At 39.9% G+C, this 14,224-nt stretch overlaps 1 pseudogene; it reads right to left on the bottom strand.

Annotated features, from left to right (window-relative positions):
- Positions 1–5,127: 5,127 nt before the first annotated feature.
- On the bottom strand, positions 5,128–13,509 carry LOC102908315 (transmembrane protein 223 pseudogene; annotated as a pseudogene).
- Between the last annotated feature and the right edge of the window lie 715 nt (positions 13,510–14,224).

Below are 14,224 nucleotides of genomic sequence, written 5' to 3'. Positions count from 1 at the left end.
CTAAATTTTGTTCTTTCTGAATGTTAACTTTATGTCACTCTGCCTTGACAATAGGCAGCCTATTTTTACTCAGTCTTACAGATAATGAAATGTTAGTTAATCTGAAGTGAGCAACTTGTCTAAAGAAAGAGATGTCCAACAAAAGACAATAAGTGAGCTCCAATCATCTTCTCTAGCTTTTCAGACACCTGGACACAAGAGTGTTCACCCAGGATTCACAATTGCACCATTCACATGAAACTCACAGCCCACTATAGTAACAAAAACCACAAACATTTTGAAACCTGTTGCTAAGACTGGAAAAAAGGAAAAAATTCACTGAGTATATCTCAAGAACAGCAAAAAAAGGAGTCCATTCAAAAATTAGAATGACAGCCAAGACTTTTGTAATTAAGGGGAGGACTTGAACTTGATTCTAGATACAGCCAGGAAAGAAAATTATAGCCATCAGGCCAAGGTAGGAAGTGGGATGCAATTAACCAAGGAGCAGTTGTTGGGTATTAAGAGTAGAGGCAAGGGAATTCTTGATTAGAAATCAATGGTAAGGAAAAGGTTGACAGTCTATGGAAAGTGAAGTGCATTCTCCATGAACTGCCTTAGCAGAATGGGCATGAAAATGGTCACAGCACATTTATATCCAGTGTAGTTGAGAATACAGCTCAAAGGAGGAAGACTAAACTTCAGTCAATTAAGGAAGGAGTTCTTTTTATGGCCACTATGGGGAAATTGGTCATGACAGGCCCTTATGTGTCATCTGGACATTCCTTTGTATTCTCCAAATAAAACCTCAACTTTTTCCTTTCTTTCTGGAAGCTAAGGAAACTACAGCCTGAAAGGATTGCTGCCTTTGCTTGCTGTTCCATTTCTTCTGGTCTCAATCCAAGGGAAGGAAGAAGAGCATTGGAGGACTGAGGGATATAGATGGTTAATGGTGACACAGGCAGAGTGAAGGTAGCCTACCCATGGGGCCTTACTGTTTTTCTCTGGGAAAACACAAGCTATTTCTGCATGTCAGGGAATTTATCCCACAGAGTTGGAAGCTGGCTTTCTACTTCTTTAGTAGTTATTTAACAAAAAGAGAGTCTGTAAAGTGATCTTACAGAAACGTTCTCTGAATAAAATGTTTATCATGTTTGCATGCATACTTAGTAAAAACCATCACCCAGGAGAGAAAGCTACTACTGTCCTTTTGCAGACTTAGAAATGCTGTCTGTTTGGGTAATGGTAAAATCTGTATCCTGGTCTCACATGGGGATCATTAGAGCAGCCTTAACATTCAAGATATAGCACTTTCCCAGAAAAGGCAGGCTAAGCACAGACACAAAGTCTTTGGGTGATTAATGGTTAGAATCCCTTAAGAGCGAGCTGTGGAGGAGCCAGACAGAGCGGAATTAAAATGTTGCATGTTACTTAACATTTCCTCAGATGACTCCTTGCACCTTTGTGATTCACTGTGCCCTGTTAAAGTTGTCTACATTTCCAAGTATCTGGAAGTTTAATGAGAAACATGATGGGGGTTTCTTTGCTCTCATTCATTCTAAAGGATGATTGCCTTTAAGATTGATGCTTTAGCTTTTCATGAATATGTTCCAAAAGTAAAACATAGATTCAAATATTAATGTCATAATAATTCGGTAAGAATGCATAAAATAATATGGATGAATCTCCCAGTACAGAGTGTAATACAAAGCACATCCCAAGCCAAGGTCAACACTATGGTTATATTAAATAGATGCTTAGTCTTTTGTGAATTCATGATTACCGTCTTGTAATTTTACAGAAATACATCTATCTGTATTTGGGATTCTGATCAGATAATACTTAGAAGATTAGACCTAAAGAAGCACCAATAATAACAATGGTGAATTATTATCAAATTTTTATCAGATAATAAACATTGTTTTGAGTACTTTATGCAGGTAGTCACTCTTACCATCTATAGCCACTCAGAGTACAGTGAGAGTGAAAGAAAAGGTCAGAAAGAATGTAAATTGTCATGTCGTAGTACCAGAACATGCACATCTCTCCTGTGGCAGCCATGATGCTAGGATCCAGGCTGGCTCGGTCATCACTGCTCTACATGGACAATAGGAGGAAGACTCAGGTTGTGCTATGTAGGTTTTCCTGTGAACCTGATTTCTGTGGTTGTGTCATCTTTTGGTTTTAGCCATCCAGATTGGGATACAAAGTGTCACAAAAAATGAATCACATCTTATTTCCAAGTTCTAGAAGCCCATAGCACTTCCAGTGTATCCTGTTGTCAAGAACATAGCAGTATGACATGTTAAACTCCAGGAAAGTTTAAAAATATAGCAGTGAATCAAGATACTAGTTCTCTTTTATAAGTAAGAAAAGAAAATAGGTTTCACTAGGAATTACAAGATGCAAGAGCAGAGGGAAATAAATAATACAAGTAGGTAATTTTTCACTCAAGTTTTTAAGATGCAAAAATAGACTTAAAGAGTTTGCATCCCCATAAGGGATATATCAGAACCCCATCTACAGACTTAAGCTTACTGGCTTCTGGGTTCATCAGTTCCTCAATGTCTCTTCTTGAGAGGGAGGTCCATTCATGAAGAATGTTATTTATGGTACTAGAGCTTATGGTATTAATGACACCAGAGTTAGCTCTAATCATTTTAGGTTAAGAATATTCTTAGTGATGAACCACAGTAGGAGACTTATTGTTAATATAAATTTGTTTTTGTTAGTTTTTCTCTACTTAACTTATACTAGTATTATGTGCAAAGAGGATACCTCAACACATACCTTTATCAAATTGGCCTGTTTGCGTGCCTGTGGGTTATTTTCTTGACTGACAGATGATATAGGAGGACCTAACCCACTGTGGGTGATATTATCCCTTTGCAGGTGAGTGTAGGCTGTATAAGAAAAGTAGCTGAACAAGCCACAGGAGGCAAGCCATTAAGCAGCATTCTTCTTTGGTCTCTGCCTCTGTTATTTCTTCTAGGTTCCTACTGAGGTCTTGCTTTGACTTTCTTTGATGATGGACTGTAAAAGTTAAGCCAAATATACCTTTCCTCTCTCAAGTTACGTTTGGTCAGTGTTTATGCCAACAAAAGAAAAGCAGACTAATACTATCTTTCATTATTCTTTTTCCATGCTTCATCTTTTTTTCCCTAATCCCTCACATGCCTTTGGAGATTAGTCCCTAAATAAACTGCATATATCTGAATCCCTGTTACAAGTTTAGCAACTGGGCATTGATACTAACAAAGCTATACAGTCAGTAAATGAGATGTTACAGCCTGAACTTGGATGGTGACATCCTAATCAGTGTTCTTTACCACCCAACAAAATTTTCCTCCAGTCACTGAAAGTGAGTTTGATGTCACCTGCCTGATTGTTGATGCACAGGGGACTCGAATCAGGGACAGAATGTCAGCCCTGCATGCAGACTTTCTATGGAACAGGCACAGTGTACTAGCTACTGTACATGCCTTTGTTAATTTGATCCTTCATCTTTGGTCTCTAGGTACTGCTCATTTTAGTGTGTCCAGAATGCATCACAATAACTAGCAGAGTTCATGCTCAGAAAATGAGCATGGAATAAGTAAATTCAACGTGTTAATTCCTCTGAAGCAAGCACTATCACTATATCATTTTTTTTAGTTTGAAAAAAATAATTTTAGTGTAATCAATACCATTTCATGGTAACAGTTAAAAAGATCATGTGGTGATATTAAATGTGCTGATTATTAAAGACAGATATATTCATCTTTAACCCCTATGTGCTTTCTACTATAATATACAGTAATAGCTAATAATAGCAGACATTAAAGACTCCTAATTACTTGGCACATACTGTGTTAAGTATTCTCCATAGATAACCCACTCTACTCCTGTAATAACCCCATCACATAGATACTATAATTAAACTCAAGTTTCTACACTACTAAGACTCTATTTTCCACTACTGGCAAAATATGTGAGAAGATCAACAACTTAGAGGGGAAAAGTTAGTTATTTTAGGCTCATTCGTTCAGGATTTTAGCTCATGGTTGCTTGGCTCTTGCTATGGTTAGATGTAACACAGCCCCCAAGGGCTCATGTATTTGAATACTTGCTCCCCAGCTGGTGATACTGTTAGAGAGGTTGTGGACTGTGCAGGAGATGGAGCATACATGAAGGAAGTAGGCCACTGTGGGCAGGTCCTTGGGTGTACATAATTCTTGGGTCCCTGCTGTCATCTCTTTGCTTCCCACACTGTGGAGTTAGGAACAAACAGCTTAATACTCTGGCCACCATACATCCTTGAGCATTTCCCATAACCATATTTTCTACCATGATGAATTTGTACCATAGTTAAAATAAACCATTAGTCAAAATAAATTCTTTCTCTTGTAGGTTGTTACTTATCAGGTATTTTATTACAGAAATGTAGTAAGGGCACTAACACAGATGATTGGTAACAGAAGTGGAGTTGTTGCTGGCCATGTTGTCCATAGGATTTAGAATGGGGTTGTTGGAGAAATGTGCAAAAGTTTAAAACTGTGAGATAGACAAGCCCTAGAGTCCTGTAAGTAGAGCTTAGGAAGCCATTCTGGTGAGAGTTCAAAACATAAGCTTGCTGATAGAAATGTGGACAATAAAGACCACACGCATGAGATTTCAGATGTGGAATGAAACTCGATCAGGAAATGGGCTAGAGGCCATCTAGTTTGCATTCTGCAAATCATCTGGCTACATTTTGCTGCTATCCTGAAAATGGGAGTTAGGCTCAATTAAAGAGTAATGGGCTTGGTTATTTGGTGGAGGGAATTCCAAGGGAGCATATCATTCAGGCTGTCATGAGGACACTGCTCACAACTCTTCGCCAGGTTTATGGTGAGAGAGAAGAGCATGAATCAGAAAGATAAGAAAAATACAAAGCTTGATGAGGAAAGTAAAGGGAACCCAGACAGCTAAAGTACAAAGGAGATACTTATTTTTTTAAATTATGATTATAAAATAATTATGTCATTTCTCCATTCCCTTTCCTCACTACAAACTCTCTCATATATCACTCCCAAGTCTCTTTCAAACTAATGGCCCTGCATTTCACTAATTGTTGTTGCATGTATATATGTGTGTATATATACATACACATTCTTTTTTTTTTCCCCTTTAGAACACAGATTTATTGGCTATTAGTGAATCCTGGGGGCGGGGGGGCTTTTCATTGCTCTAGGTTGTCTCTTCATCCCTGGGTTTGCATCCTCATCTAAGAGGGCAAGTCACATTTCACAGGCTCCGACAGGCACCCACAGTGTTATCCAAGAGTTGAATGTTGGGGAAATGTCCAGCTTTGTCCAAAAGGAAGTAAAAGGGTCGGCCTTTGATCTTCAGAGGCAACATAGCAAGAACTTCAGCTCTGTGGGCCATGCAGAAAACCTGATTCAAAGGAACTGTGAAAAGGGTTCCCAAGCCAAAGGGGGCATAAGTGGTAAGCGTCACCTGCTGCCCTCCTGCAAGGAGCATGACTGACCACACAGATCGGAGAGAGTAGGGAAGACCAGCACCAAGGACCAAGGCTCCCATCGTGCCGCAACTAACAACTAACCCGTAGCTCCAGAGTGTGGAGCGCAGGTCCGTGTAACCCCGGTTTGGAGCCTCCACAGGAACCCGGATCAGAGGTCCGGACGAGGCTGTAACTGCCAGGGAGGTCCAGAAGATGCCCTGGCCAGCGCAAAAACAGTCCAAGGATGGCAAAGAAGCGGCCCCGTTCGTACTGGAAAGCAGCACATCCCGTGGGACCCCATTTTTGCAAAGGCCGGTATACAGGGTGGGACCGCAGTATGGACAACAGCCCGCTGACCCACCGCCGCCAGGCATGGCGGCTACATACATATTCTTAAACACAACCTGCTCTGTGCATAGTCTGTGTACGTTTACTTCTATGTAAATTTTTGGAGCTGAGTATTTGCCACTGGACAACCAATTGATGTGCTCTTCCTTGGGGAAAACCACTTCTGTTCCCAGCTTTCCTTGATTGCCTGCAGTTTGTTGTGAGGGTTGAGGCTTCATGGGCTTTTTTTCTGTCTAGCTTGGCTTGTCCATTGGGAACATTCTTGTTCAACTTATGTTTGGAAGTTTCAGCAATCATTGAGGGGTAAGAGGGCCAGCCAAAGAAACACACCCTGGCCCTGAACCCAGAGCCGGTGAAAGAAAGACTTTGGCTCTGAAACCAGAACCAAAGAAATGCACACTAACCCAGAAACCAGAGCCAAGGAAACACACTTTGGCCCTGTAACCAGAGGCAGTGAAAGAAACACACCCTGGCCCTGAACCTACAGCCAAATGGCTAAAAAGGGCCAGTAAAAGAAACACCCCTCTCACTCCCCTCCCCCATTCTCCCTCCCCCCACCCCTGCCTGAAAAACCAGAGCCAAATCTGTCCCCATCACCTAAACATGAAACCAACCAATCTCTAAGCAGGAAAACCAACCAATCCCTGAACATGAAATCTAGCCAATACGAACTTGTCGAAGTTCAAGGGGATTGAAATCGGACCAGTTCCCTCCCTGAAAATGTTCTCCCTGGAAATGCTCCACCCCTAAGAAGCCTTATATAAACTCCTCTGCCTGTTCAGTTGGCAGCTGTTCCCCTCTACCCCGGCAGAGGCAGCTACTTGTCCTGGGTTCTTCCTTCCCAAATAAATCTCTTGAAAGAGTTGTGGGTGAAGCTCTTCTTTTGCTGGTGCAGAGCAGAATCTCTGCTGGGAAGCTCCCATAGGGGATCAGAGCGGAAGAGGCAACTGATACATCTGCTGGCAAACTCCCTTAAAAGAGAGAAGCAGAAGTAGCAACTTTTTGCCTGAGCCTGAGCAGATTGACTTAGCAGAGTGAAGCAGAAGTAACATTTTGGTCTGGAGCTGAGAAGAAATGGATACTTTGCTGGGAAACTCCCATAGTGGTGCAGAGCAGAGCTCAACTCTAACAGCTCTCTCTCTTGAAGAAGAGCAGGATTGCAACATCCTGTGCAACATCCTGTGCAACATCCTGTGGGGAGACCATCTCCCAACAGACCCCAGCTTCAGGTATAGCCTGACTTTCCGACAAGTTAGGATGCCTTTATCTCCAGAGCTGTAACACTTGCATGTATAGCCTGACTTCCTGTCAAGTCAGAATACCTTACCCTCTGGAGCTTTAACCCTTGCAAGCATATTGGTGAGACTTTATGGGTGTTGTTTCTGATATTATGAGGAGAGAATATCTCACAGCAAGCTCCATTATCCTCTAGCTCTCACAATCTTTCCTCGTTTTCTTCAGGATTTCCTGAGCTTTAGGTGCAGTAGTGTTTGGTAAATGTATCTAATGGTACTAGTCTCTACAACTCTGCGTTTTGATTGGTTGTGGCTTTCTGTGGTGGTTGTACTGAGGCAATAGGAAAGGTTCCCTGAGGGCAAGACTTTACCCATCAATGACTCCAGGTATCCAGAAAAAAAAAATCATTTGAAAAACTTACATCTGAATGGAGAGGGCCTAACAGGATGCTATCTGCCTTTAAAAACAAGCACCTGCTTATGGCTAGTGTCCCACATGTCCATTTGTATTTACTGAGTCCTTAGTAAGGGTCCTTGAGATATTTTTTTTTAATACTAACCAGAAATCATACTATCCCAGCATGATTCAATGGAATGACTGAGAGGTGCCACTCATTTATGATGTTTTAGCACTCCTGAATGTCTCTCTGCTGATGCAGCAAACTGAATCAGACCAAATTGGAAAGCCTAGGTTAAATGGGTAAAGCACTCCTGGGTGATTCCCAGGCCACAGAAAGGAGACCGGATACTAGACCAGAAGAACCACGTGTCTGTTTTGGGGGATGCTGCTTATATACCCTGTGGGAGTGGTCTTGAGCCTCTCTGGGAGAGGAGCTGTGTTTGGCGGGCTTTGAAGGGGTGGGTTTAGGGAAAGAGATGGGGAGGGGAGTTGAGGTGGATCCTCCACCAGACTCCTTCCAAACATTGCAGACTCTTTGGGTATAGGGATGCCATGGTGCCAGGGGTTGAGGTGGAGCTCCCACCCAAACAATTTAGACAGATTCCTTTTTCCACCCTACCCTCCGGCTCCTTGGCAATGTTGCTATTACGGTACTTACCATCATTTGATCCTATTTTTAGGTCTCTACCATGATTGTTGTTTCATTCAGAATAGAGAACTAAAGTTGTTTTTTATTTTCTATATCAATTGTCTTGCCCATGAATCATCAAACAAAGGTTGAAGAAGTATTGGCTTTTCTGTGATATATGATCTAAAATGATTTTAAAATATTTTTAAATACTTGAAAAAATCAAATGAAGATTTCCTGATACAATAAAAGGAAGGTTACTTCAAATATGGATGTTGATGTCCATAAATAAAAGTTTGTTGAATTGCAACTCCTGATTCATTAATTTGTTATCTCTGGCTATTGGGACATGATTGAGCAACTCCAAAAGAAACCATATGGTCCCCAAGTCTGAGCATATTTATTATCTCATTATTTAAAAATATTTCAGAATCCTATTCTAGCATATTAACCTTTTGAACAAATTATGTGGGGAGTAACTCCAGAATCAGATAAAGTCTGCGATAGAAGAAAGGGAGAAGATTTCATTTTAGTGACCAATGAACCTCTGTCAAATATGGGGTTGGTGAAGATCTTTTCCCATTCTGTAGGTTGTTGTTTTGTCTTTTTGACTGTGTCTTTTGCCCTACAAAAGCTTCTCATTTTCAAGAGGTTCCATTTATTAATTGTTGCTCTTAGTGTCTGTGCTACTGGTGTTATATTTAGGAAATGGTATCCTGTGGCAATGTGCTCAAGATTACTTCCTACTTTCTCTTCTATCAAGTTCATTGTAACTGGATTTATGTTGATCCACTTGTCTTTGAGTTTTGTGCATGGTGACAGATATAGATTTATTTGCAGTCTTCTACATGTTGACATCAGTTATGCCAGCACCATTTGTTGAAGATACTTTCTTTTTTCCATGGTACCGCTTTGGCTTCTTTGTTGAAAATCATATGTTCATAAGTGTGTGGATTAATGTCAGGGTCTTCAATTTGATTCCATTGGTCCACATGTCAGTTTTTATGCCAGTACCAAGCTGTTTTTATTGCTATGGATCTATAGTAGAGCTTACGGTCAGGGATGGTGATGCCTCCAGAGGTTGCTTTATTGTACAGGATTCTTTTAGCTATCCTGGGTTTTTTTGTTTTTCCATATGAAGTTGAGTATTGTTCTTTCTAACTCTGTGAAGAATTGTATTAAGATTTTGATGGGGATTGCATTGAATCTGTAGATTGCTTTTGGTAAGATTGCCATTTTTACTATGTTAATTATACCTATCCATGAGCATGGAAGATCTTTCCATTTTCTGATATCTTTTCAATTTCTTTCTTCAGGGACTTAAAGTTCTTATCATACAAGTTCTTCTCTTGCTTACGTAGAGTTACCCCAAGGTATTTTATATTATTTGTGGCTATTGTAAAGGGTGATGTTTCTCTGATTTCTTTCTCAGCACTTTTGTCATTTGTATATAGGAGGGCTACTGATTTTTTTTTTTTGAGTAAGCTTGTATCCTGCCATATTAATGAAGGAGCTTATTAGCTGTAGGAGTTCCCTAGTAGAATTTTTGGGGTTACTTATGTATACTATCATATCATCTACAAATAGTGAATGTTTGACTTCTTCTTTTTCAATTTCTATCCCTTATCCTTTCTGTCTTATTTCTCTAGCTAGAACTTCAAGTACTATATTGAATAAGTATGGGGAGAGTGGACAGCCTTGTCTTGTTCCTGATTTTAATGGAATCACTTTGAGTTTCTCTCCATTTAATTTGATGTTGGCTGCTGGCTTGCTGTAAATTGCCTTATGCTGTAGATATTGCTCTATATAAATAAAACGCTGATGGCCAGTGACCAGGCAGGAAATAGGTTGCCAGGCAAGAAGTAGGTGGGACAAGGAGAGAGGAGAATTCTGGGAAGCAGAAGGCTGAGGAGGGAGAGACTGCAGCCACTGCCAGGACAAGCAGCATGTAAAGACTCTGGGAAGCCACCAGCCACGTGGCAAGGTATAAATTTATAAAAATGGGTTAATTTAAGATAAAAGAACAGTTAGCAAGAAGCCTGCCATGGCCATACAGTTTATAAGTGATATAAGCGTCTGAATGATTATTTTATAAGTGGATTGTGGGACTGTGGGGCTTGGGGAACCTGGAGAGAAGCCCTCCAGCAACAGCCTTATGTTTAGTTATATTCCTTGTATTCCTGATCTCTCCAAGACCTTTGTGATGAAGGAGTGTTAGATTTTGTCAAAGGCTTTTTCAGCATCTAATGAGATGATCATGTGGTCTTTTTATTTCAGTTTGTTTATATGGTGTATTACATTGGATTTTTGTATGTTGAACCATCTTTGCATCTCTGGGGTGAAGTCTACTTGGTCATGGTGGATAATATTTTTGACGTGTTCTTGGATTCAGTTTGCCAATATTTTATTGAGTATTTTTGCATCAATGTTCATGAGGGAGATTGGTCTGTAATTCTCTTTCTTCGTTGCATCTTTGTGTGGTTTGGGTATCAGGGTAACTGCAGCCTCATAAAAAGAGCTTGGTAATGTACCTTATGTTTCTATTATGTGGAACAATTTGAAGAGTATTGGAATTAGTTATTCTTTGAAAATCTGGAAGAATTCTGCACTGAAACTATCTGGTCCTGCTTTTTATTTTTTATTTATTTTATTTTTTTGGTTCTGAGACTTTTAATGATGGCTTCTATTTCCTTAGTGGTTATTGATATTATTTAAATTGTTTATCTGGTCTTGATTTAACTTTGGTATGTGGTATCTATTCTGAGCATTGTCCATTTCTTTCAAATTTTCCAATTTTATGGAGTACAGGTTTTTGAAGCATGACCTGATGAGTCTCTGATTTCCTCATTGTCTGTTGTTATGTTTTCCTTTTCATTTCTAATTTTGTTAATTTGGATGCTCTATGTCTTCCTTTTGGTTAATTTGGATGAGGGCTTATCTATCTTGTTGATTTCTTCAAAGAACCAACTCTTTGTTTCATTGTTTCTTTGTGGTGTTCTCTTTGTTTCTATTTTGTTGACTTCAGTCCTCAATTTGATTATTTGCTCTCATCTTATTTTCTATTGTCTATTCCTCCTGGGTGAGTATGCTTCTTTTTGTTCTAGAGCTTTCAGTTATGCTGTTAAGTCGTTAGTGTGAGAGTTCTCCATCTTCTTTATGTGAGCATTTAGTGCTATGAGTTTTCCTCTTAGCACTGTTTTCATAGTGTCCCATAAGTTTGGGTATGTTGTACTTTCATTTTCATTGAATTCTAGGAAATCTTTAATTTCTTTCTTTATTTCTTCCTTGACCTATTAGTAATTCATTTGGAGATTATTCAGTTTCCATTAGATTGTAGGCTTTCTGTAATTTTTGTTGTTGTTGAAATCTAACTTTAAGACATGGTGGTCTAATAAAATGCAGGAGTTTATTCCAATTTTTTGTATCTATTGAGATTTGCTTTGTGACTGAGCATTTGGTCAATTTTAGGGAAGGTTCCATGGGGTTCTGAGAAGAAGGTATAATCTTTTATGTTAGGGTGGGATATTCTGTAGATATCTATTAAGTTCATTTGAGTCATAACTACTGTGAGGTCCCTTATTTCTCTGTTAAGTTTTAGTCTGGCAGATCTATCCAGTAATGAGAGTGGGGTGTTGAAATATAACACTACTAGTGTGTGGGGTTTGATGTGCAATTTATGCTTTAGTAATGTTTCTTTTACAAATGTGGGTGCCCTTGTATTTGGGGCATAAATGTTCAGAATTGAGACTTCATCTTGGTGGATTTTCCCTGTGATAAATATGCAATGTCCTTCCTGACCTCTTTTAATTGATTTTAGTGTGAAGTCTATTTTATTAGCTATTAGGATAGCTATACCTGCTTGCTTCTTAAGTCCATTTGATTGGAAAGTCTTTTCCCAGCCTTTTACTCTGAGGTAGTGTCTGCCTTTGAAGTTGAGGTGTGTTTCTTGTATGCAGCAGAAGGATGGATCCTGTTTTTTGTACCTATTTTGTTAGCTTGTGTCTTTTTTTTTTTTGAGACAGGGTAGCTAGCTGTCTGCGTAGCTTTGTGCCTTTCCTGGATCTTGCTCTGTAGATCAGGCTGGCCTCGAACTCACAGAGATCCTCCTGCCTCTGCCTCCCAAGTGCTGGGAATAAAGGCGTATGCCACAACTGCCAGCCTTAGCTTGTGTCTTTTTAATAGGCGAATTGAGACCATTGATATTAATGGATATTAATGATCATTGTTAATTTTTTCATGGCAGTTTTATGCTTTTGAGTAGCACAGTTCAGATGAGATTCATTCTGGGCTGAGAGGCTTCCAGTCTGAGGAAACAGGATCAGCTGAGGAACTGGCAAGGTGAGGTGGCTGTGGCTTGTTCTGCTTCTCCTATCTTCCAACATTCAACCCAGTACCAGGCTCAGGTTTGTTTTTATTAATAAGAACTTTTAAGATTCATGATACATCTGGTGCCCAACATTCGTGGTACTAATTCACGAAAAAGCTGCTTGCTTGTGTTGTGACTTTCATGGCTTTAGTGTTTTCTTTGACTGACAAATCTATTTCCTCTATCATATCTTCAATGCCAGAGATTCTCTCTTCCATCTCTTGCATTCTGTTGGTTATTCTTGCATCTGTAGTTCCTGTTCGTTTACTCAGATTTTCCATTTCCTGCATTCCCTCCGTTTGTGTCTTCTTTATCGCCTCTATTTCAGTTTTCAAATATTGGACCATTTCCTTCACCTGTTTAATTGCTTTTTCTTGGCTTTCTTTAAGGGTTTTATTGATTTCTTCCAATTTTTGTTTGTCTTTTCTTCAATTTTTTTAAGGGAACTTTTCTTTTCCTCTTTAAAGACCTTAATCATCTTCTTAAAGTCATTTTAAAAGTCAATTTCTTCTGTTTCTTCTGCTTTGGAATGTTCAGGTCTTGCTGATGTAGAACCACTAGGTTCTGATAGAGTGATATTAGTCTTTATGTTGTTGACTGTATTTTTGCACTGCCATCTACCTATCTCTTCCTCTACTCAATGCAAACAGTGTCTGTGTCAGAGGGAGCTTCTCTTGGTCCAATAGAAACTCTTGGTCCAATGGAAGCTCTTGGTCTAATTAGGGCTCTTGGTCCAATCGATGCTTATGGAATCTGTGTCTCAGTGAGCAGCTCTTAGTGCCATCTGGGCTGGCAGGCTCTGTCTGGAGGAGCAGTTGCAGTCTCTGAGGGAGGGTGGGGTTTGGAAGAGGTGGGGCTTGAGGGTTACAGGATCTGGTGGGGGATGGTAGTAGTCCAACCTGTCTGAAGAAGATCTGCTTACTGGCCTGAAACTGGAACTGCAATGAATGTTGGTGTGGGGGGCACAGGGTTGTGCCCCTGGGCCCAAAGCCTAGAGGCTGGGGTGTCTGCCTATGAGGACAAAGACTCACCACTTGGTCCAATGGGCACTGGCGGGCTCTGGTGGTGCATACCTTTAATTCCAGCATTCAGAAAGCAGAAGCTGGAGGATCTCTGAGTTTGAGGTCAGCCTGGTCTACAGAATGAGTTCCAGGACACCCATGTCTACACAGAGAAATCCTGTCTTGAAAAACAATCAAACAAATCAGACAACAATAACAAACGGTTGTCAATGTAACAGATCTAGAATTACCTAGGAGGTAAATATCCAATCAAATCTGTGTGATTTTGTAGACTGACTTAATTGAAGTTGAAAGAGCAACCCTGCATGTGTCCATCACCATTTCATTGAATAAGGTCCTAACCTAATACAAAGAAAATTAAGCTGACAACCATAATTTGATTATGTCTTGGGTAAAGATGTGACAATCTTCTTCCAGCTCCCTCCACCGTGCCCATTCTACCTCTGCTATTATGGACAATGCCCTCAAACTGTGAGCCAAAATAAGTCCCTTTCTTTGATAAGCACCTTCTGTCAAGCATTTTTCATAGCAACAACTAATTTGATGACCTTCTGCAAGACAAGAGGACTCCCACCAGAATTCAAATCACTTGTTCATGGACTTTATAGCATGAAGAGCTGTGAAAAACATATTTTTATAATATTACTTGAGGCATCCAATCTCTAGATTTTGTTCTTGTACTCTATGCTAAATCAGGTACATCTTTTCTTGTTCTTTGAAGAAGGAAAGAAAGAGAGCTGCAGAAACTATTAATACTTTGTGAG

The sequence above is a fragment of the Peromyscus maniculatus genome, chromosome 10 (assembly GCF_049852395.1).
Source record: "Peromyscus maniculatus bairdii isolate BWxNUB_F1_BW_parent chromosome 10, HU_Pman_BW_mat_3.1, whole genome shotgun sequence".
NCBI classification, from domain to species: Eukaryota; Metazoa; Chordata; class Mammalia; order Rodentia; family Cricetidae; genus Peromyscus; species Peromyscus maniculatus.
Note: the sequence above shows the minus strand (reverse complement) of the source record. Positions and strands in the feature narration are given on the sequence as shown.